Raw genomic sequence first — 27,276 nt, forward strand, 5'->3', positions numbered from 1 at the left:
GTGACTGAAATTCAAGTTAAGTTACCCAATAAACTTTTCTAGTAAGGTTTTCCCTCGTCAAAATCTTCTATCATTGTTCATTTGTCCATATGAGTAAGTCTCCTGTTTTGACAATTTGGGTTGATAGTGAGTTAAGTAGTCATATCAGAATCTGTTCAATTTCACTTCCAATTCAGGTCCTTGGTCATCTTGCTTTGTCCCTATTAATTGTTTCTTTCTTACAGAAGAGTATTAACCTTACTTCTAAGTGGTGTGTACAAGAATTCTTGCATGCTTCAACTTTATCCAGTTATGCCCAAGGGAGATGCTGCTCTGCTTGTGATTTGGAATTTTTTAGCAAGATAAGTTTCTTCTTTCAATATTTAGTCTTGTTAATGGAAGTAAGATTTTTTTGGTATTTAATGCATAGATGCTTGATATTCAATACCTACATGGAGATATTAAAAGTTGGTAGGTTTGAACCCCCATCAGACTAAATGGTATTCAACCCTTGTGTACCAGCAAAGGTCCATCAGGTTTGGAGCTAGTAAATATACCGATCTAAAACCATCTATATTGTTTCCACAAAAACTGGGGTGGTATAGTATACTTGTGATGCCTCAAAGGCTACTAGTCAGACTAAATCAACATCTAAATGAAAATTTTCCAAGCTGTTCAATTGTGTTTTTTCTCTACTGACAGGGCCGTAGTGAGAAGTGATAGGATGGATTTCAAAAAGCACGGCATGCATGTTCAGATTTGCTCCCTAAGTGAAACTATAAAGTAGCCAGCATGGAGTACATCCCTTTATGCCGTTGATGGAGAAAACAGAAGTATAAGACAGGTATTTTTGTGAATGAGGCTCATATAGGTACGTTATGCATTGTTTATATTTGTTTTATTAATCAGTTATTTAGAGACTTTAGACTGTTTTACCTCTACATAGAATATATTTAGAAAATGAAATTATTGGAAAATGAAGACCAACTGAGAATCGGCAAAATAGGGTTTGGTTGATTTAAATGTAGGTTTGGCATTTTAATTTAAGTGCAAAAGCTTCTATCTTTGTGACTGAAATTCAAGTTAAGTTACCCAATAAACTGTTCTAGTAGGGTTTTCCCTCGTCAAAATCTTCTATCATTGTTCATTTGTCCATATGAGTAAGTCTCCTGTTTTGACAATTTGGGTTGATAGTGAGTTTAGTCATATCATAATCTGTTCAATTTCACTTCCAATTCACGTCCTTGGTCATCTTGCTTTGTCCCTATTAATTGTTTGTTTCTTACAGAAGAGTATTAACCTTACTTCTATGTGGTGTGTACAACAACTCTTGGAAGCTTCAACTTTATCAAGTTATGCCCAATGGAGATGCTGCTCTGCTTGTGATTTGGAATTTTTTTGCAAGATAAGTTTCTTCTTTCAATATTTAGTCATGTTAACCGAAGTAAGATTTTTTTGGTATTTAATGCATAGATGCTTGATGTTCAATACCTGCATGGAGATATTTAAAGTTGGTAGGTTTGAACCCCCATGAGACTAAATGGTATTCAACCCTGGAGACTAAAGTTGGTAGGTTCGAACCCCCATGAGACTAAAGTTGGTAGGTTTGAACCCCCATGAGACTAAATGGTACTAGCAAAGGTCCATCAGGTTTGGAGCTTGTAAATGTACCGAGCTAAAACGAACTATAGTTGTGCCACAAAAACTGGGGTGGTATAGTATATGTGTGATGCCTCAAAGGCTACTAGTCAGACTAAATCGACATCTGAATGAAAATTTTCCAAGCTGTTCAATTGTATTTTTTCTGTACTGACAGGGCCGTAGTGGCAAGTCATAGGATGGATTTCTGAAAGCTTGGGACGCTCATTCAGATCTGCTCCCGAAGTGAAACTATAATGTAAGCCAGCATGGAGTACATCCCTTTATGCCGTTGATGGAGAAAACAGAAGTATAAGACAGGTTATTTTATGCATGAGGATCACGCAGGTACGTTATGCATTGTTTATATTTGTTCTATTAATTAGTTATTTAGAGACTTTAGATTGCTTTACCCTTACATAGAATATATTTAGGAACTGAAATTAGTGGAAAATGAAGACCAATTGAGAACCGGCAAAATAGGGTTTGGTTGAGTTAAAAGTTGGGGTTTGACATGCGAAATTTAGTGCAAAGCTTCTATCTTTGTGACTGAAATTCAAGTTAAGTTACCCTGTAAATTGTTCTAGTAGGGTTATCCCTCGTCAAAATCTTCTATCGTTGTTCATTGGTCCATGTAATTATGTCTCCTGTTTTGACAATTTTAGTTTTCAGTGAGTTAAGTAGTCATATCAGAATCTATTCAATTTCACTTCCAATTCAGGTCATTGGTCATTCTTCTTTGTCCCTATTAATTGTTTCTTTCTTACAGAGGAGTATTAACCTTACTTCTAAGTGGTGTGTACAACAACTCTTGCATGCTTCAACTTTATCCAGTTATGCCCAAGGAAGATGCTGCTCTGCTTGTGATTTGGAATTTTTTTGCAAGATAAGTTTCTTCTTTCAATATTTAGTCTTGTTAATGGAAGTAAGATTTTTTTGGTATTTAATGCATAGATGCTTGATGTTCAATACCTGCATGGAGATATTTAAAGTTGGTAGGTTTGAACCCCCATGAGACTAAATGGTATTCAACCCTTGCGTACCATCTAAGGTCCATCAGGTTTTGAGCTAGTAAATGCACCGAACTAAAACCAACTATAGTTGTACCTCAAAAACTGTGGTGGTATAGTATACTTGTGATGCCTCAAAGGCTACTAGTCAGACTAAATTGACATCTAAATGAAAATTTTCCAAGCTGTTCAATTGCGTTTTTTCTCTACTGACAGGGCCGTAGTGACAAGTGATAGGATGGATTTCTGAAAGCACGGCATGCATGTTCAGATCTGCTCCCGAAGTGAAACTGTAATGTAGCCAGCATGGAGTACATCCCTTTATGCCGTTGATGGAGAAAACAGAAGTATAAGACAGGTATTTTTATGCATAAGGATCACGCAGGTACGTTATGCATTGTTTATATTTGTTCTATTAATTAGTTATTTAGGGACTTTAGACTGCTTTACCCCTACATAGAATATATTTAGGAAGTGAAATTAGTGGAAAATGAAGACCAACTGAGAACCGGCAAAATAGGATTTGGTTGAGTTAAAAGTAGGTTTGACATGGGAAATAAAGTGCAAAATCTTCTATCTTTGTGACTGAAATTCAAGTTAAGTTACATAGTAAACTGTTCTAGGAGGATTATCCCACGTCAAAATCTTATATCGTTGTTCATTGGTTCGTATGATTATGTCTCCAATTTTGACAATTTGGGTTGCTAGTGAGTTAAGTAGTCATATCAGAATCTGTTCAATTTCACTTCCAATTCAGGTCATTGATCATCTTGCTTTGTCCCTATTAATTGTTTCTTTCTTACAGAAGAGTACTAACCATTCTTCTATGTGGTGTGTACAACAACTCTTGGAAGCTTCAACTTTATCAAGTTATGCCCAAGGGAGATGCTTCTCTGCTTGTGATTTGGAATTATTTTGCAAGATAAGTTTCTTCTTTCAATATTTAGTCATGTTAACCGAAGTAAGATTTCTTCTTTCATTGGTTCGTATGATTATGCCTCCAGTTTTGACAATTTGGGTTGCCAATTTGGGTTGCCAGTGAGTTAAGTTGTCATATCAGAATTTGTTCAAATTCACTTCCAGTTCTGGTCATTGGTCATCTTGTTTTGTCCGTATTAATGGTATTCAATCCTTGTGTACCAGCAAAGGTCCATCTGGTTTTGATCTAATAAATGTACCGAGCTAAAACCTACTATAGTAGTACATCTAAAACTATTGTGGTATAGTATACTTGTGATGCCTCAAATGCTACTAGTCAGACTAAATCGACATTCGAACGAAAATTTTCCATGGAGTTCAATTGTGTTTTTTCTTTACTGGCAGGGCCGTAATGACAAGTCATAGGATGGATATCTGAAAGCACGGGTTGTGACAAATTATGAAATGGAAACCCTGCCAGAATACTTGACTACAATAATGGCATAGAAGCTAGAGATCAGGGGTTGTACTGAGAGGTTGCTGTCGAAGATTGTAAGCCAAGAAGAAACTGGTTTTGAGAGGATCAAATTCAAGCACATTCCCAATGTGACTATCAAGAAAGTACTGGAAGAAGTACATTTCAAGAAAGTACTATGTTCTATATCAGAATAATTTATGCAAATCAAGCTACTGATAATGTTGGTACAGAGCGGTTTGATCACACATTTGTATATTATTTTTTTATGTGTCCTTATGTTCTTGTCTTGATTTGTGTCTGTTTCACAATTGGGTCTTTGTTGTACATGTAAGGTCCTATCGAGGCATAATTGCAGAAAATCTGGCATAGTTACAATTTTTGACGGGCTTATCTTTTATATGGTTCACAACATTTTCAATCATATGAATAATAAATGTCATGAAAGAAGACTTTTTTTTGTACAATCCTAATCTTTAGTTCACTAAATAAAATATTAGAGAAAAAAAATCATTTTTTAGTTTCATTTATCTCATTATTCTTTTTTGTTTATTTTCTTTTTTGCATGAGGTATTGCACCCGTTTCTATAATAACTGATTTTTTTTATCCCTTATTTTTTTTATCTGTTGGAGTAGTGTCTTGAGTTTTCAAATATATGGTTAGGTTAATGAAAATGTTTATATCAATTTAATATGGGTAAAACGTGAAAAAAAATGATGTAACAAAGATACAACTAGTTACATTATTCGAATATTATTTAAAAAAAATTAAAAAATAAAATATATCTAGCGTTGTAAAAATTATGCTAATAAGTTGTAAAGATTATTCTAATAAAGTGTAAAAAGGTATTGATGCTTTGTTAATTCATCTATATTGTATAGTAAAAAAAAAACTAATGGGTCATTTTTTATTTAAGAGAAAATTAAATGTGTTCTTACTGATATTTGTCAACCAAATTAATATCAACTGCATAATTTATTTATTTTACAAACTTCTGAGTTTCATATATGAAAAAAAAAACAATTCAGCCGAAATTCGTAGACTGCTAGATAAGAGAAACGTATCGGTGAAAATCCAAATTCAATATGCCTGAAATTTTTATAGTGACATCAATTAACATTATTTAAAAGTTAATACACCTTTCAATTAACATTATCCTTATTCTGAATTTTTATATGGTTCACATTTATATTGATTAAGATAACCATGAAGAAACGTTAATACACCTATCAAGTACTGCGTGCACAATTTTTGATGTATAAGATGCACCCTCAGCAATTAAAAATGGTATCAAAATCCTAATTACATGAATGCTACATCAAAACTGCAACATAATTTCCAAAATGTGACTTGTTTCCGATTAATCAAAATCTATTACTTTATTAACTTTCCTCATGACGTATGAAAAATAAATAACAATTAAATTTTATGAAAAGAGAGATGATTTATTTTGGATATATACGTCTTATGAAATATAAATTTTGTAAAAAATGTCCCTTGCGTTGCTAATATACAAATTATACTTTAGAAACCAATAATATACATCAAAATTTTGAAATAAATTAAATTTGTTAAACATTTGCTAATTAGGGAAATAATATCATGTCTTGTCCAGGCCAACTGGCAACACTGGAGATCTCCAGTTTATACCTCTTTCAATTGTTTAGTCGCATCAATTAGTGCTAAACAAAAAGAATGATGCATGATGAGTTTCCAAAAAGTATAATTAGTATAAATGAATGGGCAATAATTAGTCCTGAATTGATGAATTTCAGGTTGAGCAACAAAATTTGGGTTAATATATTGACAGCGTTCTTTTTGCTTCATACACTGCATAGACAACAGAATCAAAACAGGAACTTATATGACTCTTGTGCTGCACGATACGAAAACTACTCTGTCAATATGTTTATCTAGGATTGGCGAGGTCCAGGGCAGGCGGTCATGAATCATATAAAATCTATAGCCCTGCGACTGGGGTCCGCGTTTAATAACCTATCCGCGACCGTTGAAGGTATCGAAATCGAACCACTGAGAGAAGGGCCCCGCATCGCCAGAACAGGAGAAGATACGCGGTAAGCTACTGGAGAGCAGCTGGCGCGTTCTGTAGCAGATCCGTTGGGACAGATCATTTTGAATGATTGTTGTTTCTCTAATTTCGTCAGCATATAGGGAATCGATGTATGGATTCAATTTAGTCAATTCATAACTAATTTTGTTGTTTCACCTCACACTTCACGTTTCGCTATTGTTGGATCTGCGTTCCTGATTAATAAAAAAATTGATTCCATTCTTGAGTTGTTTGTACAATTTGAGAATTGCTGAGTGAAATTAGGTCTTCAACTTAACAATGTATGTTGTGTTGTTGTAGCTGGATTAATTTCTTTTCTAATTTTCTTGCTTTCAAGTATTTTTCACTTTTCAAAATCCTCAAAATTTATCAAAGTTCAAAAAATTCGCAGATTGCCGCAAAATTGAAATTTGGTGGCTATTAATCGCTAGAGGTTCACTGTGTAAGGTCATAATTAGGTCTCTCTAGACTTGATCTTGTTGTAATTTGTTTGAGTTGATTTCATATTCACTTCCACCAGAATAATAGCAGTCAAAAACCACATGAGAATACACCAACTTGATATAATCTTGTGTTCTTCTTACCTTATTCAATTTTGTAGTGCATCCCCACTTTGGCAATTTTGCACTTGTTTCCTTTGAAGTTTGAACTCGATACAGGCACCTTGCTGTATCTTTTAGTCCTTTCACTTGATCCTATCTGAATATATTCATAAATGAAATATATATCAGTTCAGTTGAAATAAAGTCTGGTACTGTGAGAAATTAAAAGTTGGTGCGGTTGACAATGCTAAAATCTGATCCTGGGGTATTATCAGAAGAAATTTAGTTAAGAATCACCAAAGGTATCCCCTAAAATAACTGTAATAGGAAAGGATCACCAAACATATCCAATTAAAAGTAGTTCTGAACACTGAATTATTTGTCATGTCACTAAATAAATTGGTCTCAAGAACTGAAAAATCATAGATTTGTCTCAAGAAATAAATAAATTGTATCATAGTTGAGCAAAATTCAAACTAAATACATTTTGTTAACACCCTCAAAGGTTGGTGGATTCATCACACAAAACTGGTAGCTCACCTATACCGGTATAGGGTCAATCAAGCTGCAGTTGAGTTTGTGATTAAGCTGGTACAATATTTGTACCAGAAAGAATCATGAGAAGCTCGCTGAACAGGTACTGTATTTCTAAGAGTCATAGTTCATTCCTCCTCCGACTTAAACTAAATTCTGGTTCTGGACTAAGTGCCAAAGTCCTGGAGCAAATTTTGTTAGGGTTCCAATTGCTAAAGAGTTACTGCAAGCAAATTTTGTTAGGGTCCCAATTGCTAAAGAGTCCTGGAGCAAATTTTGGAGGGAGAACAATAACAGCTTGGACGATCTAATCAAGTTCTTCAAGACTTGAACAATAACAGCTTGAACAATAACTGACATGTACCACTTCTGAACACAAAAAGAAACAGAAAAGATCAGATAAAAAGCACTTAATCTAGTAAAAACAGGTTCTTTCACAGACAAATTGAACAAACTTATGTCAGTTAGAGTGGTGCTTCAATAAAACCATTGGCCCATTGGCCCATTGGAATTGCAGATATTATTTTTTTATCTGCAAGAAACTCAACTGAAATGCTATCTAAATTAAGTGAAAGAGAAACTAGATGGTGGCATGGTGCATCATTTTGTCTCAGCAGGCCTCATATATATAAGCATCAAATATCCAATTGTTCAAACAAATGTTGTACCCAGATGATCCAAACTTCAAATTTCCATTTCCAAGTTATATTATGTTACCATTTTAAACTTTCTTGTTATTTTTTGTTTCACTGTTTCACATTCAATTGTTATTTATTTAATGAGGAGGGTTCCAATGCCTCATCTCTTCATACCTCAGCCATACCTCATATCTCCTCCCTTGGATCTGCATCAAGATCCGTATGGATCTAAGTGCTGGTTGAAATATTTTTCATTTTTTATTCCTCTCCAGTGCTCTATCGTTCTCTCTGGGAAAGAGAGATATCAGCCCCCACCTCCACCCGGTGCCTGCCTGCCTCGTCCCTCCCATCTCAATCTCCTTTTAGTGCAAATGTGGTACCGATTAGCTGACCAGTATTGGTATGTTGTTTGCAAGCATAATTATCTGTTATAGGCTAAACAGGGTAGGTGTTTAATTAGTACACTTTCAAGCTATTTGCAAGCATAATTCAGATGCATCGAACTCTTTTTACAATTTATGATACAAAAGTACAAAAGCGGGGCATGACTCAGGTACTTGGTAATTTATGGTATTAGTCTGGTATAATAACAGTACTACTTTGGCAGTCTAGTCAATACTTGAGAATGGTATCACTATTATTATTTTTTTTTTAATAATATTTTTCTAATTTTTGTCTTATTCTAAATGGTATCACCCTTTCGCTATTGTTTTATTTTACATATTTTCTTTTCATTAAATGGGCAGGCAACATATGCAACAACAAAAGAAATAAAGAGAGAATATCGAAGCTGGTTTGAGAGACAACAACATAAAGCATAGCAGAAGAAAAAAAAAAAAAAAGTCAAAATGGCAGGGAGCTTAATATTAGAAATCTGCACGCTGCAACTTTTTAATTTTCTTTTACTTGTCTTATTGTCTAGTTTTTTTACTTTCTATCATTTTCTTTCTTTTTCCTTAATTAGAACTAGGTCCTTTCTTTTAGATTTTTTTCAAAAGTCAAAACCTTGTATGGCAGACAGTTCTACTGTCAATTTAATGGAACTTGATTGATTGCTTGAATCCTAAATGCCAATGCAAGTGATTTTTTACTTTATTTTTCATCTAAATGCATGTACAAGCTTTGCTGATCTGGTACTGTGATTTCTTTAATAAGATCAGTGTATACTTATACAGTAAATTACAGAAAAAATACTCATTACAGAGTATAACTTAAACAGTAAATGACAGAAATATCCAACCTATTAACCATGAACAGGAAGAGATGATAAAAACTAAATATCATACCTTCATTTTTGTGTTGTTTCTCATAACAGTATCAAATTTCATGCAAAAGCAAACATTCTCCAATTTAGAATAAAAATTGAAAATCACATAAACTGATCACCCAATTAAGTTAATAAAAATACATTTTTGATTACTACAAAAATGCCAAAATTGGAAAACACCAAAAGTATCATTTCTATGCCTATACAAAAAGTACCATTTCTACGACTCTTTAGTTGGTGCATCGTCCATAGCATCATTCAGTTTTCTTCTCTCACAACTTGAAGAGTAGTGACCATACTGACCACAGATTTTCATTACCATTTCACCTTTTTCGAATTGTAAGTTTTACTATTAAAATTATTGTGTTTCAATTTTTGGTATGAGTACACAAATTTTCTGACACAAAAGTCAAAATAATTAGAAACAATTTAAAATTACATAATAATGGTTGCACCATCTGCCGTTAAGGATAAAACAAAAATAAAAAATACAAAGTTGGTTGCAGGGTAGACGACAGTCAAGGTAGTTTTTAATTAAATTGAAACTAATTATAAGATATAAATAAAATAATATTGTAAGAGTTGAAAGGCGAATAGGATAAATTTAAATTTTTAGAGACAAAAAAAATTATATTTATTTTTTAGGATAAATAAAGAAATTGTCCCTAAATTAAAACTCAATATAAACCAACCAGTAATGAATCGATGTACATCTAATTAAAATTAAAATACTGAAAAAACGATAAATGTGAGATACTTTCTTAATAGTGTCAAGGTTGTTAATTATAAATAGTAATTGCATTGTCAAATTTAGATGTGAGGGAATCAAACCAGATATAAAAGGAAATCAGATTAAAAAAGGAAAATGTATGTGACCCAGACAAATGACTTCGGCACTAATTAATTAATCTATTAATAGCAGGATTATTTCTATTGCCTCTATATATATCAAGCACCCCAACGTTCAATATTACATCTGCTTTGATTGTTTCTCGCTCTCTTAGTCTTGCATGCCCTCTCTGTTTTCAATAACAGGGCCCCTTCCGCAGAATAAACTGAGTGTCAGACTCGATCTAGGTTAGTGAACAAACAATCTCTTCTCCAACTTCTTTAGTTTTCTTCGACTTCTTTCAAGTTCCCAAGGTATTTCTTGCAAGCCATCTTTGTTCAGAATTTTCTTGTTTATTTTTTTTTTGGGGAATTTTGTGTTGCCGTGGATATTTTTTGTTTTTCAATCTTCATTTTCATATAAGAATATAAAACAGCATGGTCTCTGATGTGGGGCTCATGCATGCCCTCTCACGAGGATCATATATATAACTCAAAATGTGTACACTCTATTTTGAATGGATTGTCGCGGATTCGAATCGGATAGTTCCAATCTAAAACCCAAAAATTGAGTTACTTCACTGGATCTGAATTTAGTCGGTTTTGGGTCTCTAAATCTCGAAATTTGACCAAAAACTGGTTATTTGGATTTTTTTTTTTGGTAGATGAAAAATAATACAAATTTGGTTATTATACTTTCTTGTTTAGAATTAAAATAATTTAAAATTTAAATGTCAAAATAAAGCTGTTACATATAATCTATATAATTTTTTTATGTATATGCAGAAGATCTTGATATTTTAATTTTATTTTGGATAGTATCAAGTTTTTGCCAAAATAAAATAAAATATTGTGTATAGAACCAATGTCGGATGTCAAATTTTCAAGATTTATATAAAATAAAATTAAAATAACAAAAATAAAAGAAATAAAAATCTTAAGATATATTTTATTTGGCCGTAAAATCAGAAAACAAAAACATCAATCAGTGTTACTTGGTTAGAGGTATTTTTTTAACAACTTACTGATTTTACAACTTACTTGTAATTCCATTATTTACAAAGTTCGCTCTGAAGGTCGTTCGCTGTTCCTCGCTCGCTCTATTGTATCAGAATTCCAAGTAACAACTTACTGATTTTACAACGAAGTCGATTAACAACTTACTGATTTTACAGCTGATCTCATCTTGACCTTGATTAGAGGTATTTTTTTAATTTTAACATTCATCAAGTTATATAGGATCATGAATTAGTGTAGAGCCCGGTACAGATTCATACCAACGGTAAGTTTTTTTGTAGCTAATACTGTACTTGCTTTTGGAATCAGTTTAGGTTGTATTATCGAGGCAACATGCTAATCTTAATTAAGCATTACAATGAACAATCAGATTAGGTTGTATTCATCATGATAATTGATAGAACCAACAACATATACATGCCAAACTATATCTCACGTAAGCTTACCCTAGAAACATGCTATTTATGATATTATTTTTGTCATATTTCCTTCACAGGTAATTAACCATCATCATAAGATGTAGAAGTATGAACTTCTTTGCAAACACTCCTACTTTAAAAAAAATTACTTTAAGATATATGCACACACAAGAGTTATAAAAGAAGAAAATTTTCATTCTATGACATGATCCATGCTAAGGCACAAGGCATTTCTTTCTTCTCTCTGATTTTGGATCCCACACAGGGACTGCAGGCGACCACTTTGAGAGATGAGAGATTCATTCTATATTGTATTTAGATCCAATTTTATTTTAATATCGATGAATATTGTTAAATATATATTTTTTTTATTGATTTATCTTATTAATAAATATTTGTCATTTTGTATGAGAATTCATTTTTATTATCTTAAAAAATATTCCGTCACAACGCACGGGCACAATACTATAAAATCAAATCAAATTTCCATAAATATATTTTATTTGGCCACATGGGTTAAATAAAAGAAATAAAAATTTCCTAGAAATCTAGTCATAATTTTTTATGTGGTCGCATTGGCACAGTGTAGACTCTAGTCTTTGGGACCGCATCAGTATACTACAACTAGGGCAGAATTAAAATTTCTCAAAAATCTGAGTTTTCTGGTTTATATTTTTTCAAAAAATGGTAGAAATAAAAAATTTGGAAAAAAAAGTCTATATTTAATTATGTGACTTGAAGTCGATTAACAACAAATTTTCTTGGTTTTTTCCTAATTAACTGAAAGATTTCATTTTGTTTGTTTCCTCAGGTGGTTAATTACAACATAATTGCAAATTTGCAGAACTCAGTACCAGAATTCCATGTAACACCGATTGATGTTTGCATATTGCTGAAACTACTACATGAGTGGGCTTCTTAATTATTTTAGAACTGTTTGTAGGACCCAGCCATCTATGACTATTAATGATATTATGTTTGTTTGATTACAAAATAAGAATAGCCAAATTAAAAATAACTTATTATTTGTGTTATTAAGAAGTAAGGACAGAAAAAAAATTAGAGACAACTATATATGTACCGTGCTACATTTTTTGCCATATAATCGATATTACATTTGAAGAAAGTGATCAAATTCTGACAAAAATAAAAATTAATTAATTAAAAATAAATAAATAAATTTCAACAACAAAAAACGAATTATGTATAAAGCTTATTGATCTCAAAACTTTTTACCGTTACTAAAATTGGAGTGAAATTAAATTGTTCTAAACTCCATGACATTTTATCCCTTTAATCACATCATAAATTCAATTTTTTGATTCAAGCGTCATATGTTAATTTCGAACTTTTTTTATAAACCATAAGTACAAAAAAGATTTTTATGAAACCAACATGATTACTTTTAAAAAAAAAAAAAACCATAAAAACCGAATGCCATTTCAGTTTTTTTTTTTTTTTTGAATCGAAATGTCATTTTAGTTCCAACCGTTTTCACATATTTTAAGAAAAAAATACGCTGAAAAATTATAAAAATTTCCGGATCGAATTGCCATTTCGGTTCAAAATTTTTTTTCGGAACCGAAATGCCATTTCGGTTCCTATAATTTTTATATAAAAAAAAATAATCATGTTGATTTCATTGAAACTTTTTTCTAATTATGGTTTATAAAAAAATTCGTTAATTTCCAACAACTTATTCTCATTTAGTAATTTTTCTATTTTTTTTTATTTTGGAAAAGACAATTGATATCATTACATTTTGGATCAGAGACGGGAGTGTTGTTTTTCTGTTATAACCTTCTGACTCAACTGCTATTACTTATCACGGACGGGTGGGTCCTACAGAATGACTCATAGTAAGTAGTAACTCACTACATGAAGAGCAGCAGAGGATATTTTATAGAATAAAACATGAAGGAAAGTAAAGCGGTGTGATACTCGTTACTCGAGACCTGTCAACTCTTCCCTTTACTGTAGAGAAGTTGAAACAATGGAAAAATTGAAAATAATTGTAAATGAAACTTGATTGTGTTTCAATCTTTATTAGGGGTGTTCATTGGTTACGGTTTATTTGGTTTTGAACCGAACTAAATTAGTTTGAATTAAACGGTTTGGTTTTTTTTGGTTTAATGGTTCGGTTTGGTTTGTTTTTTAAAATCGAATTATAATTTCGGTTCGGTTCGGTTTGGTTTGAAAATTTTGAAAATCGGAATTATTGAACCGACTGAATTTTTATATATTATGAATTTGGTCCGGACCGCTCTGGTTTATTTCTTAATACTCCAGTTTATTTCTTAATACCCTGGTTTATTTATTAATCAATTGCTTTAAATATTTCAGTTTATTTCTTAATACTCCAGCTTATTTCTTAATATATTTCAGTTTATTTCTTAATACTCCAGCTTATTTCTTAATATATTTCAGTTTATTATAAATCAATTGTTTTAAATAAGAAAAATAATATATTTTGGTTTGAACCGAACAAATCGAAATAAAACTTTAGTTCAGCTCGATTCGGTTGCAATGCTAAATCAAACCGAACCGTTGAACACCCCAAATCTTTATAGATTTGGAGACTTGGCGATGCAACAATGGCAAGTTATACAAACAGGTTTATCTTCTTAATTTAAAAGTTTAATTCAGTTCTTCTACTTTGACAGATGTTTAGTTTATCTTCTTAATTGCATGCATATAATTTTGGAGGATATTCCAAACAGGTTTGCAAAAATGTTCTTAGTATAATTAAAATTGAAATTGAAGTGAAATTAAATTAAAATTGAAATGAAATTAAATTGTTCTAAACCCGATGACATTATATTCATTTAATCACATCATTAATTAAATTTTTGATTCAAGTGTCATAAGTTAATTTGCATCAAACGATTCATTCAACTCTGCTCATATTACGATGCATTATTCCCAATTTCCCATTTTTTTATATTTTATTTTGGAAAAGACCTTTGATATCATTAACTTTTTCACCAGAGACAGGAGTGCTGTTTGTCTGTTACAACCTTTCTGCTCTCTTGTAAAATCAATGGGTCGGCGTGCTCTGAGTCTCTGACGCATCTGTAAAACAAGCACAGCTAAGAGGAAAGATCGATGTGGAATGCACCGGTACTTTTAATATTCGTGCAAAAACAGATCGAACGATCTAGATCTAACCTCAAAACTTATGTTACCTCAGGTGGTATCAATACGTCTTTTCTCTACCCCTAAATTAAAACCTCAGTGGAATGCTTTCTCTCCAAGCTTCGTTCCCAATCTTTCCCATATCTTACTAATTAATGCCGAAGATCCTTTCCGTTCCATCGCAACGGCTACACTCCTCCCATACTCTTATTTAATGCCATTTAGTTGTTTCTGTTCATTTTGTTCCTCAACGGAGAAAGAGTGTGCCTCTGTCTTACGAGATTGAAGGAGAGAGCATGCCAAGCCTCCGCCTCTCTTCTCCTCCCGCGCGTGTGAGAGACTATCTGGTGGCTTATCTCGCTCTTCGCACAGTCGCTTTCGGACGCGCCTCTTTCAGACCCTCTCACAGAGACGAAGACAGGCGTCCTCTCTTCTTAGCTATTTCTCTCTACATTTCCTCTCTAGATTTCACATTACAGTCTTGTTTCTTGAAATTCTGTCAATTGGTTTAGGATTTTGCATTTTTAAGCTTAATTGAAACAGTATGGAGGTAGATTTCATTTGTAGATTTCACATTACATTATTTTGCAATTTTAACCTTAATTTTGAGAAATTTTCTGTTTCTTTTACAATTTCTTGCAATGTCTTACATTACTTTTTTGTTTCTAAATAAATGAAAAACAGGGAGCCATATTCATCCCAAATCGGTCTACAATGGACATGGATGTAGCTCAGTCACTCTTGACAGAGTCAAAGAGAGATGAAGACGAAGGAGTGGCATCTCTTGCAAAAGAGGCATACGGAAAGCCTCTAGCTGACACGATGTTGCAGGGACGGACACACATCATCTCTCTTTGCAAGCCTCCGCCTCTCTTCTCCTCCCGCGCATGTGAGACTATTTGGTGCGGTTTCTCCTAGCTTATCTCGCTCTTCGCACAGTCGCTTTCAGACGCGCCTCTTTCAGACCCTCTCACAGAGACGAAGACAGGCGTCCTCTCTTCTTAGCCATTTCTCTCTACATTTCCTCTCTAGATTTCACATTACAGTCTTGTTTCTTGAAATTCTGTCAATTGGTTTAGGATTTTGCATTTTTAAGCTTAATTGAAACAGTATGGAGGTAGATTTCATTTGTAGATTTCACATTACATTATTTTTCAATTTTAACCTTAATTTTGAGAATTTTTCTGTTTCTTTCACAATTTCTTGCAATGTCTTACATTACTTTTTTGTTTCTAAATAAATGAAAAACAGGGAGCCATATTCATCCCAAATCGGTCTACAATGGACATGGATGTAGCTCAGTCACTCTTGACAGAGTCAAAGAGAGATGAAGACGAAGGAGTGGCATCTCTTGCAAAAGAGGCATACGGAAAGCTTCTAGATGACACCATGCTGCAGGGACGGACACACATCCTCTCTTTCCTCAACAACCCTCCTGCACCTGTCGATTTGCTGCCAGACATTCCTTCTTCCACTCAGGTATATTATCTTGTTACTTGTTCTTTAGTCAGGTTTAGTTTCTTGGATGTTCTTTAGGCGGATCTGTAATTTTTTTCCTACTAGGTCTCTATTTCAACAAATTTAATTAGTACAATGTTAGCTTGGTTAGGAGTTGTTGAGATAGCGTGTTGTACCCCACAATTCAGGTATGTGCACGGTGTATGTGATTTTTTTTTTTTTTATATATCTTGTTCATTTGTTCTTGTTCTGGTATATCTTGTTCGTTCTTCCTCCACTTTTTGCCATTAGTAATTCAGGTGTGCACGGTCTTCCCTCTTTAGCGTTGTTTACTGCTCCGCTTCTAATTGGTATAATAAGGATCTGTCCCCTTTGTTTCTCAGGACTGTTATTCTATCTGATTGCGTCTAACCTCGTTGATTTGTTCTTGATCAGTGGTATTTTGGGGGGTTATTTCCTGTCGACCTTATTTTTTTTACCAAAAGTTTTTATTATGACTGTGATTGATACTCAGTGGAGTGATTTCTGTTTTTCACTGATTTAACGATGCTTGTTTTTCCTTGGTTCTCAATTTTACTTTTTACAGGAAGATTCAACTATCACTATACTTCTTTATTTTTTATATCAGGTTTGGTCTCCTACCCCTTTCTCAATTTTTAAGTTATTTTCATGTGCAGTCAAATACCCCTTTCTCAATTTTATATTTGTCAGGTTTTGGTTTGTATCCTCAAGTTATTACTGTTTCCAGTGATTTAGTAGTCTTGTTTGGCTGAATACAAGTGTGAAATTAGCTTCAGCTCCTTGGTATCTCTTCTGTGACTGATATTCTTTATCAATTTAGGATTGAAATCTACTCTTTATAATTGGCATCAAGAGGTACTTGTTTTTCAACCTTTGATAATTGGCATCAGTTACAATCATGGTTTTATAATTCAATTTTGTTTCATACTATTGCTGCATTAGGAAGTTAACATTTGTCATATGTTAGGTTTTATGTATTGCTTTAATATTTTAATACAATTGCAGTCTTAAGAGGTTTTTCTTGTTTTCTAAATGCATACTGGTAAACGGGTGCAGTTACTGGTATGGCACTGTATTTTTAGCACATATGATTGTAACTGGCATCAGTTACAATCATGGTTTTATAATTCAATTTTGTTTCATACTATTGCTGCATTATGAAGTTAACATTTGTCATATGTTAGGTTTTATGTATTGATTTAATACAATTGTAGTCTTAAGAGGTTTTTCTGCTTTTCTAAATGCATACTGGTAAACGGGTGCAGTTACTGGTATGGCACTGTATTTTTAGCACATATGCCTCTAGTTGAGCTTGTATGTAAAGGTTGTATCATGGTGTGGGCTAATGCAACTATCTGGCAGCAACTGCCATAAATTAAAAAAAAAAAGAATTGTGGTATCTCTTACTGCATGGGGAAAAAGATATAGTATATTTGTTTTTTATGAAAAAATAAAGGAGCAATATGCTTTTATGTCCGAGTTGATTAACTCATAAACAGACCAAATTGCTTCTTTTCAATAGTTCCAGGACGAAATTTTATGTTTCCCAATTATAGGGGAGGCCAACTGTATGCTTCGGCCTAATTAAAATTTTAAAACTTTTTCTTACTTTCAATCTACTAAATTGGGCATTCATAAAGGAGGGTTGCATTCCCAAACTGTTTGAAAGTTCTTTTTTATTTTTTTCTTCATTCAGAAGGAATACCCACTGTTGGAATGTCACTATTGGCATATGGATGGTCAACTTGACAAATAAATGTTAGAAACAAATAATTCATTATCACATCTTTTTCATGCATTAGCTTCTTCCAAATTCTAATGGGTTGCTCAAGTTTTGAAATTGAAAATTTCAGATTGCATCAGCTGATGTGTCTCAAATTGAGGACTCACTCCTTGCCAGTTTTGTCCCTGTAAGTAACTTTGGCAAAAAAAAAAATTAGATTATGTTCTCTCTTAAATTTCCCTCTTGCAACAAAAATGTTATGATGTATTTTATTTTGGGTCTTGCATGGAGATGCAGTTTTTTGGATCTTTGGCCTTGTTCTTTGAAAGATTTGGATCACCTTTTCCGGCAAGAGGTATACATACATATTGCCTTTTATACTGTTGTTCTAAAAGGAATTGTTTATACTGTTGAATGATCCAGAATCATTAGATCAAGCAAAGTGTGAAATTATTAGATGTCAAGTTCTGACTATCAATGTTACGCCCCTGACTAGATAGGATTTGGTTTTAGTGATATACAGGTCTAGTATTATCTTTCCCTTATCCTCACCTAATCTCTCTCTTTATTACTATCTAGAATGAAGCTCAAGATTTTTCTTTTCATTGTTACACGAAGGTACAAGTTTTGTGTGCCTCAGTGTGATGCAGAGTCGTCAGATCTAATCACAAGGTCAGACCATGGGTGATGTTCTCATCTTTTTGTATTTTCTTACTTGTTAAAGGGTAACTGTAACTTAAAATTGAGAATCTCGGGGAGACATCAGGAGCATCAACCAGTGATAACTGCTATTTTTCTCATTTTTCCTTTTGTGTAGATTTATCAATGCTATATATTTAGATTTTCGTCTTCTGAAACCTTTGTGAGAACTGCTATTAATTCTTGTGTTTTTTTTTTTTGTTTTTTTTTATTTAAGTGTCTAAGAAAAGAACAGAAAAGGAAATGACTGGGATCTAAATAACTTGTCTTTTTTGGTTTTTCTTTTTATTCTCATAAACCTCTTTTGATAGAGATCTAAATGACTTGTCTATTCTTGACATGAATTCATTAAGTTCATAATGTCATTTTATTGTGTTTTGTATGATGCAGGTTATTAGTCGTGGGAAATGACTGGGATGCAAATGCGGCATGGCACCTGGTTCTTTTGGTCTGACAGGGTAAAGACTGTTGCAAGACTGTTTCAAGGTGCTTGGAGAGAGATTTCGGATCAAATGATTTACAATTAGAGGTAATTATTCAACATCATTTGGTAATTGTTTCAAGACTGTTTAAGGATGCAAATGTGCTTGTAGAAAGTGCAAAATTAACCCTATAATTATTAATGCAGTTTCAAACGTCTCTTCTTCTTTATCTTGTTTTTGAGACCTGGAAGTTATTAGGGACCCTATAAATTATTCTGATATAAGAGCATCAAGAACTATCAGCCAAACACGCGGGCCCCTGAGCTCACTTGCAGAGAAATTATGTACTGGAAGAAGTACATTTCAAGAAAGTACTATGTTCTATATCAGAATAATTTATGCGAATCAAGCTACTGATAATGTTGGTACAGAGCGGTTTGATCACACATTTGTATATTATTTTTTTATGTGTCCTTATGTTCTTGTCTTGATTTGTGTCTGTTTCACAATTGGGTCTTTGTTGTACATGTAAGGTCCTATCGAGGCATAATTGCAGAAAATCTGGCATAGTTACAATTTTTGGCAATGCAATTGTTATTCAGCAATAACTTTGTTGAATTGGTTTATGTTTCTCTGTTTCTAAATAGAAAATTTGAATTGGTTTATGTTTTCCATAACTGATCTGGCAGCAAGTGGCGGTTACAACATGGCCATGGGTGCACCAGTTATTGTGGCAGAGAAACTATACAGGTCTAGTATTACTCCAACTTTTATCTGAATTGTGTTCATATTTTTATTTTTACTAATTCATTTCTGTAGTTCAATATCTATTTTTGTTCTTTTTCAGAGGATGAGTTCCATTCAGCACTGAATAAGCTTCTGGAAGTTTTAAATATTGGTTCTCCTATCTTCATTGGTCCATATAATTAAGTCTCCTGTTTTGACAATTTGGGTTGCCAGTGAGTTAAGTAGTCATATCAGAATCTGTTCAATTTCACTTCCAATTCAGGTCATTGGTCATCTTGCTTTGTCCCTATTAATTGTTTCTTTCTTACAGAAGAGTACTAACCTTACTTCTATGTGGTGTGTACAACAACTCTTGCAAGCTTCACCTTTATCAAGTTAGCCCAAGGGCGATGCTGCTCTGCTTGTGATTTGGAACTTTTTTGCAACATAAGCTTCTTCTTTCAATATTTAGTCATGTTAACCGAAGTAAGATTTTTTTGGTATTTAATGCATAGATGCTTGATGTTCAATACCTGCATGGAGATATTTAAAGTTGGTAGGTTTGAACACCCATCAGACTTAATGGTATTCAACCCTTGTGTACCAGCAAAGGTCCATCAGGTTTTGAGCTAGTAAATGTACCGATCTAAAACCAACTATAATTGTACCACAAAAACTGTGGTGGTATAGTATACTTGTCATGCCTCAAAGGCTACTAATTAGACTAAATGGATATCTGAATGAAATTTTTTCAAGCTGTTCAATTGTGTTTTTTCTCTACTGACAGGGCCGTAGTGAGAAGTCATAGGATGGATTTATGAAAGCACGACACACGTTCAGATCTGCTCCCGAAGGGAAACTATAAAGTAGCCAGCATGGAGTAGAACCCTTTATGCCGTTGATGGAGAAAAAAGAAGTATAAGACATGTATTTTTATGCATGAGGATCACGTAGGTACGTTATGCATTGTTTATATTTGTTGTATTTATTAGTTATTTAGAGACTTTAGACTGCTTTACCCCTACATAGAATATATTTAGGAAGTGAAATTAGTGGAAAATGAAGACCAATTGGGAACTGGAAAAATAGGGTTCAGTTGAGTTAAAAGTAGGTATGACATGCGAAATTCAGTGCAAATTCTTCTATCTTTTTCACTGAAATTGAAGTTAAGTTACACAGTAAACTGTTCTAGTAGGATTATCCCACGTCAAAATCTTCTATCGTTGTTTTGGTTCGTATGATTATGTCTCCAGTTTTGACAATTTGGGTTGCTAGTGAGTTAAGTAGTCATATCAGAATCTGTTCAATTTCACTTCCAATTCAGGTCATTGATCATCTTGCTTTGTCCCTATTAATTGTTTCTTACTTACAGAAGAGTACTAACCATTCTTCTATGTGGTGTGTACAACAACTCTTGGAAGCTTCAACTTTATCAAGTTATGCCCAAGGGAGATGCTGCTCTGCTTGTGATTTGGAATTTTTTTGCGAGATAAGTTTCTTCTTTCAATATCTAGTCTTGTTAATCGAAGTAAGATTTTTTTGGTATTTAATGCATATATGCTTGATGTTCAATACCTGCATGGAGATATTTGAAGTTGGTAGGTTTGAACCCCTATGAGACTAAATGGTATTCAACCCTTGTGTACCATCTAAGGTTCATCAGGTTTTGATCTTGTAAATGCACCGATCTAAAACCAACTATATTTGTACCTCAAAAACTGTGGTGGTATAGTATACTTGTGATGCATCAAAGGCTACTAATCAGACTAAATCGACATCTGAATGAAATTTTTTCAAGCTGTTCAATTGTGTTTTTTCTCTACTGGCAGGGCTGTAGTTAGGGTATTAATAATGGGGCGGGTACGGGTACCCCGGGTATACCCGGGTAGGGTACGGGTACGTCTCGGGTATGGGTAGGTCGGGTAGGAAGGGTATAAGGGTAAGGGTATCTCGGGTATATTTTTCTAAAACCATACCCTACCCGTCCTATACCCGTACCCGTGTACCCTTGACGGGTAGGGAGGGTACGGGTAGGGCGGGTATGGGTATTTTTTTTTTTTTTTTTTTTTGCTGTTTTTTTTTCTGGTTTTTTGTTGGTTTTTTTCTGGTTTTTTGTTGGTTTTTTCTTTTTTTTTGGGAGGGAAAAACAGAATTTTTGAATTTTGAATTCGGATGAACAGTACTCGGGTAATAGGGTACGGGTAAACTCGGGTAGTCATATCAGAATCTGTTCAATTTCACTTCCAATTCAGGTCATTGATCATCTTGCTTTGTCCCTATTAATTGTTTCTTTCTTACAGAAGAGTACTAACCATTCTTCTATGTGGTGTGTACAACAATTCTTGGAAGCTTCAACTTTATCAAGTTATGCCCAAGGGAGATGCTGCTCTGTTTGTGATTTGGAATTTTTTTGCTAGATAAGTTTCTTCTTTCAATATCTAGTCTTGTTAATCGAAGTAAGATTTTTTTGGTATTTAATGCATAGATGCTTGATGTTCAATAGCTGCAGGGAGATATTTGAAGTTGGTAGGTTTGAACCCCCATGAGACTATATGGTATTCAACCCTTGTGTACCATCAAAGCTCCATCAGCTTTTGAGCTAGTAAATGCACCGATCCAAAACTAACTATAGTTGTACCTCAAAAACTGTGGTGGTATAGTATACTTGTCATGCCTCAAAGGCTACTAATCAGACTAAATCGACATCGGAATGAAATTTTTTCAAGCTGTTCAATTGTGTTTTTTCTCTACTGACAGGGCTGTTGTGAGAAGTCATAGGATGGATTTATGAAAGCACGGCACGTTCGTTGAGATCTGCTCCGGAAGTGAAGCTATAAAGTAGCCAGCATGGAGTACAACCCTTTATGCCGTTGATGGAGAAAAAAGAAGTATAAGACAGGTATTTTTATGCATGAGGATCGCGTAGGTACGTTATTCATTATTTATAATTGTTCTATTAATTAGTTATTTAGAGACTTTAGACTGCTTTATCCCTACGTAGAATATATTTAGGAAGTGAAATTAGTGGAAAATGAAGACCAAGTGAGAACCGGCAAAATAGGGTTTGGTTGAGTTAAAAATAGGTTTGACATGCGAAATTATGTGCAAAATCTTCTATCTTTTTGACTGAATTTCAAGTTAAGTTACCCAGTAAACTGTTCTTGTAGGATTATCCCACGTGAAAATCTTCTATCGTTGTTCATTGGTTCGTATGATTATGTCTCCAGTTTTGACAATTTGGGTTGCCAGTGAGTAAAGTAGTCATATCAGAATCTGTTCAATTTAACTTCCAATTCAGGTCGTTGATCATCTTGCTTTGTCCCTATTAATTGTTTCTTTCTTACAGAAGAGTCCTAACCATTCTTCATTGTGGTGTGTACAACAACTCTTGGAAGCTTCAACTTTATCAAGTTATGCCCAAGGGAGATGCTGCTCTGCTTGTGATATGGAATTTTTTGGCAAGATAAGTTTCTTCTTTCAATATCTAGTCTTGTTAATCGAAGTAAGATTTTTTTGGTATTTAATGCATAGATGCTTGATGTTCAATACCTGCATGGAGATATTTGAAGTTGGTAGGTTTGAACCCCCATGAGACTATATGGTATTCAACCCTTGTGTACCATCTAACGTCCATCAGGTTTTGAGCTAGTAAATGCACTGATCTAAAACCAACTATAGTTGTACCTCAAAAACTGTGGTGGTATAGTACACTTGAGATGCCTCAAAGGCTACTAATCAGACTAAATCGACATCGGAATGAAATTTTTTCAAGCTGTTCAATTGTGTTTTTTCTCTACTGACAGGGCTGTTGTGAGAAGTCATAGGATGGATTTATGAAAGCATGGCACGCTCGTTCAGATCTGCTCCTGAATTGAAGCTATAAAGTAGCCAGCATGGAGTACAACCCTTTATGTCGTTGATGGAGAAAAAAGAAGTATAAGACAGGTATTTTTATGCATGAGGATCACGTAGGTACGTTATGCATTGTTTATATTTGTTCTATTAATTAGTTATTTAGAGACTTTAGACTGCTTTACCCCTACATAGAATATATTTAGGAAGTGAAATTTGTGGAAAAGGAAGACCAAGTGCGAACCGGCAAAATAGGGTTTGGTTGAGTTAAAAGTAGGTTTGACATGCGAAATTATGTGCTAAAGCTTCTATCTTTGTGACTGAATTTCAAGTTAAGTTACCCAGTAAACTGTTCTAGTAGGATTATCCCACGTGAAAATCTTCTATCGTTGTTCATTGGTTCGTATGATTATGTCTCCAGTTTTGACAATTTGGGTTGCCAGTGAGTAAATTTGTCAAATCAGAATCTGTTCGATTTCACTTCCAATTCAGGTCCTTGGTCATCTTGCTTTGTCCCTATTAATTGTTTGTTTCTTACAGAAGAGTATTAACCTTACTTCTAAGTGGTGTGTACAACAACTCTTGCAAGCTTCAACTTTATCAAGTTATGCCCAAGGGAGATGCTGCTCTGCTTGTGATTTGGAATTTTTTTGCAAGATAAGTTTCTTCTTTCAATATTTTGTGTTGTTAATCGAAGTAAGCTTTTTTTGGCATTTAATGCATAGATGCTTGATGTTCAATACCTGCATGGAGATATTTAAAGTTGATAGGTTGGAACCCCCATCTGACTAAATGGTATTCAACCCTTGTGTACCATCTAAGGTCCATCAGGTTTTGAGCTGCACCGATCGAAAACCATCTTTAGTTGTTCCACAAAAACTGGGGTGGTATAGTATACTTGTGATGCCTCAAAGGCTACTAGTCAGACTAAATTGACATCTAAATGAAAATTTCCAAGCTGTTCAATTGTGTTTTTTCTCTACTGACAGGGCCGTAGTGACAACTGATAGGATGGATTTCTGAAAGCACGACATGCATGTTCAGATTTGCTCCCTAACTTAAACTATAAAGTAGCCAGCATGGAGTACATCCCTCTATGCCGTTGATGGAGAAAACAGAAGTATAAGACAGGTATTTTTGTGAATGAGGCTCATATAGGTACGTTATGCATTGTTTATATTTGTTCTATTAATAACTTGTTTAGAGACTTTAGACGGTTTTACCTCTACATAGAATATATTTAGGATATGAAATTAGTGGAAAATGAAGACCAACTGAGAACCGGCAAAATTGGGTTTGGTTGAGTTAAAAGTACGTTTGACATGCGAAATGAAGTGCAAAAGCTTCTATCTTTGTGACTGAAATTCAAGTTAAATTACCCAGTAAACTGTTCTAGTAGGGTTATCCCTCGTCAAAATCTTCTATCGTTGTTCATTGGTCCATATAATTAAGTCTCCTGTTTTGACAATTTGGGTTGCCAGTGAGTTAAGTAGTCATATCAGAATCTGTTCAATTTCACTTCTAATTCAGGTCATTGGTTATTATTCTTTGTCCCTATTAATTGTTTCTTTCTTACAGAAGTGTATTAACCTTACTTCTAAGTGGTGTGTACAACAGCTCTTGCAAGCTTCAACTTTATCAAGTTATGCCCATGGAATACTCTGCTTGTGATTTGGAATTTTTTTGCCAGATAAGTTTCTGCTTTCAATATCTAGTCTTGTTAATCGAAGGAAGATTTTTTTGGTATTTAATGCATAGATGTTTCATGTTCAATACCTGCATGGAGATATTTAAAGTTGGTAGGTTTGAACACCCATCAGACTTAATGGTATTCAACCCTTGTGTACCAGCAAAGGTCCATCAGGTTTTGAGTTAGTAAATGTACCGATCTAAAACCAACTATAGTTGTACCACAAAAACTGTGGTGGTATAGTATACTTGTCATGCCTCAAAGGCTACTAATTAGACTAAATCGATATCTGAATGAAATTTTTTCAAGCTGTTCAATTGTGTTTTTTCTCTACTGACAGGGCCGTAGTGAGAAGTCATAGGATGGATTTATGAAAGCACGGCACGCACGTTCAGATCTGCTCCCGAAGTGAAACTATAATGTAGCCAGTATGGAGTACAACCCTTTATGCCGTTGATGGAGAAAAAAGAAGTATAAGACATGTATTTTTATGAATGAGGATCACGTAGGTACGTTATGCATTGTTTATATCTTTTTCACTGAAATTGAAGTTAAGTTACACAGTAAACTGTTCTAGCAGGATTATCCCACGTCAAAATCTTCAATCATTGTTCATTTGTCCATATGAGTAAGTCTCCTCTTTTGACAATTTGGGTTGATAATGAGTTAAGTAGTCATATCAGAATCTGTTCAATTTCACTTCCAATTCAGGTCCTTGGTCATCTTGCTTTGTCCGTATTAATTGTTTGTTTCTTACAGAAGAGTATTAACCTTACATCTATGTGGTGTGTACAACAACTCTTGGAAGCTTCAAATTTATCAAGTTATGCCCAAGGGAGATGCTGCTCTGCTTGTGATTTGGAATTTTTTTGCGAGATAAGTTCCTTCTTTCAATATCTAGTCTTGTTAATCGAAGTAAGATTTTTTTGGTATTTAATGCATAGATGCTTGATGTTCAATACCTGCATGGAGATATTTGAAGTTGGTAGGTTTGAACCCCCATGAGACTATATGGTATTCAACCCTTGTGTACCATCTAAGGTCCATCAGGTTTTGAGCTAGTAAATGCACCGATCTAAAACGAACTATAGTTGTACCTCAAAAACTGTGGTGGTATAGTACACTTGAGATGCCTCAAAGGCTACAAATCAGACTAAATCGACATCGGAATGAAATTTTTTGAAGCTGTTCAATTGTGTTTTTTCTCTACTGACAGGGCTGTTGTGAGAAGTCATAGGATGGATTTATGAAAGCACGGCACGCTCGTTCAGATCTGCTCCTGAATTGAAGCTATAAAGTAGCCAGCATGGAGTACAACCCTTTATGCCGTTGATGGAGAAAAAAGAAGTATAAGACAGATATTTTTATGAATGAGGATCACGTAGGTACGTTATTCATTATTTATATTTGTTCTATTAATTAGTTATTTAGAGACTTTAGACTGCTTTACCCCTACATAGAATATATTTAGGAAGTGAAATTGGTGGAAAATGAAGACCAAGTTAGAACCGGCAAAATAGGGTTTGGTTGAGTTAAAAGTAGGTTTGACATGCGAAATTATGTGCAAAATCTTCTATCTTTTTGACGGAATTTCAAGTTAAGTTACCCAATAAAATGTTCTAGTAGGGTTTTCCCTCATCAAAATGTTCTATCATTGTTCATTTGTCCATATGAGTAAGTCTCCTGTTTTGACAATTTGGGTTGATAGTGAGTTAAGTAGTCATATCAGAATCTGTTCAATTTCACTTCCAATTCAGGTCCTTGGTCATCTTGCTTTGTCCCTATTAATTGTTTCTTTCTTACAGAAGAGTATTAACCTCACTTCTAAGTGGTGTGTACAACAACTCTTGCATGCTTCAACTTTATCCAGTTATGCCCAATGGAGATGCTGCTCTGCTTGTGATTTGGAATTTTTTAGCAAGATAAGTTTCTTCTTTCAATATTTAGTCTTGTTAATCGAAGTTAGATTTTTTTGGTATTTAATGCATAGATGCTTGATGTTCAATACCTGCATGGAGATATTTAAAGTTGGTAGGTTTGAACCCCCATCAGACAAAATGGTATTCAACCGTTGCGTACCATGTAAGGTCCATCAGGTTTTGAGCTAGTAAATGCGCCGATCTAAAACCAACTATAGTTGTACCTCAAAAACTGTGGTGGTATAGTATACTTGTGATGCCTCAAAGGCTACTAGTCAGACTAAATTGACGTCT

General features: G+C 34.0%; 3 long non-coding RNA genes across 6 annotated transcripts; all 3 read left to right on the forward strand.

Annotated features, from left to right (window-relative positions):
• The first annotated feature begins 457 nt into the window (after window positions 1-457).
• LOC144563992 (uncharacterized) lies at window positions 458-27,259 on the forward strand. The gene is made up of 3 exons (XR_013514524.1): window positions 458-506; window positions 3,776-3,824; window positions 27,201-27,259. It is a non-coding gene; the product is annotated as an uncharacterized LOC144563992 (long non-coding RNA).
• On the forward strand, window positions 15,520-15,951 carry LOC144564800 (uncharacterized). Its single transcript, XR_013514746.1, has 2 exons — window positions 15,520-15,589; window positions 15,724-15,951. It is a non-coding gene; the product is annotated as an uncharacterized LOC144564800 (long non-coding RNA).
• On the forward strand, window positions 18,197-19,707 carry LOC144564590 (uncharacterized). 4 transcript variants are annotated; one of them, XR_013514661.1, is made up of 6 exons: window positions 18,197-18,346; window positions 18,399-18,452; window positions 18,591-18,648; window positions 18,764-18,902; window positions 19,485-19,545; window positions 19,643-19,707. It is a non-coding gene; the product is annotated as an uncharacterized LOC144564590 (long non-coding RNA). The 4 variants fall into 4 exon arrangements; XR_013514658.1 differs by having other exon boundaries at window positions 19,485-19,706; XR_013514660.1 differs by lacking the exons at window positions 19,485-19,545; window positions 19,643-19,707 and adding an exon at window positions 19,002-19,132.
• Window positions 27,260-27,276: the final 17 nt, after the last annotated feature.

Source organism: Carex rostrata, chromosome 13 (genome assembly GCF_964058835.1).
Source record: "Carex rostrata chromosome 13, lpCarRost1.2, whole genome shotgun sequence".
NCBI classification, from domain to species: Eukaryota; Viridiplantae; Streptophyta; class Magnoliopsida; order Poales; family Cyperaceae; genus Carex; species Carex rostrata.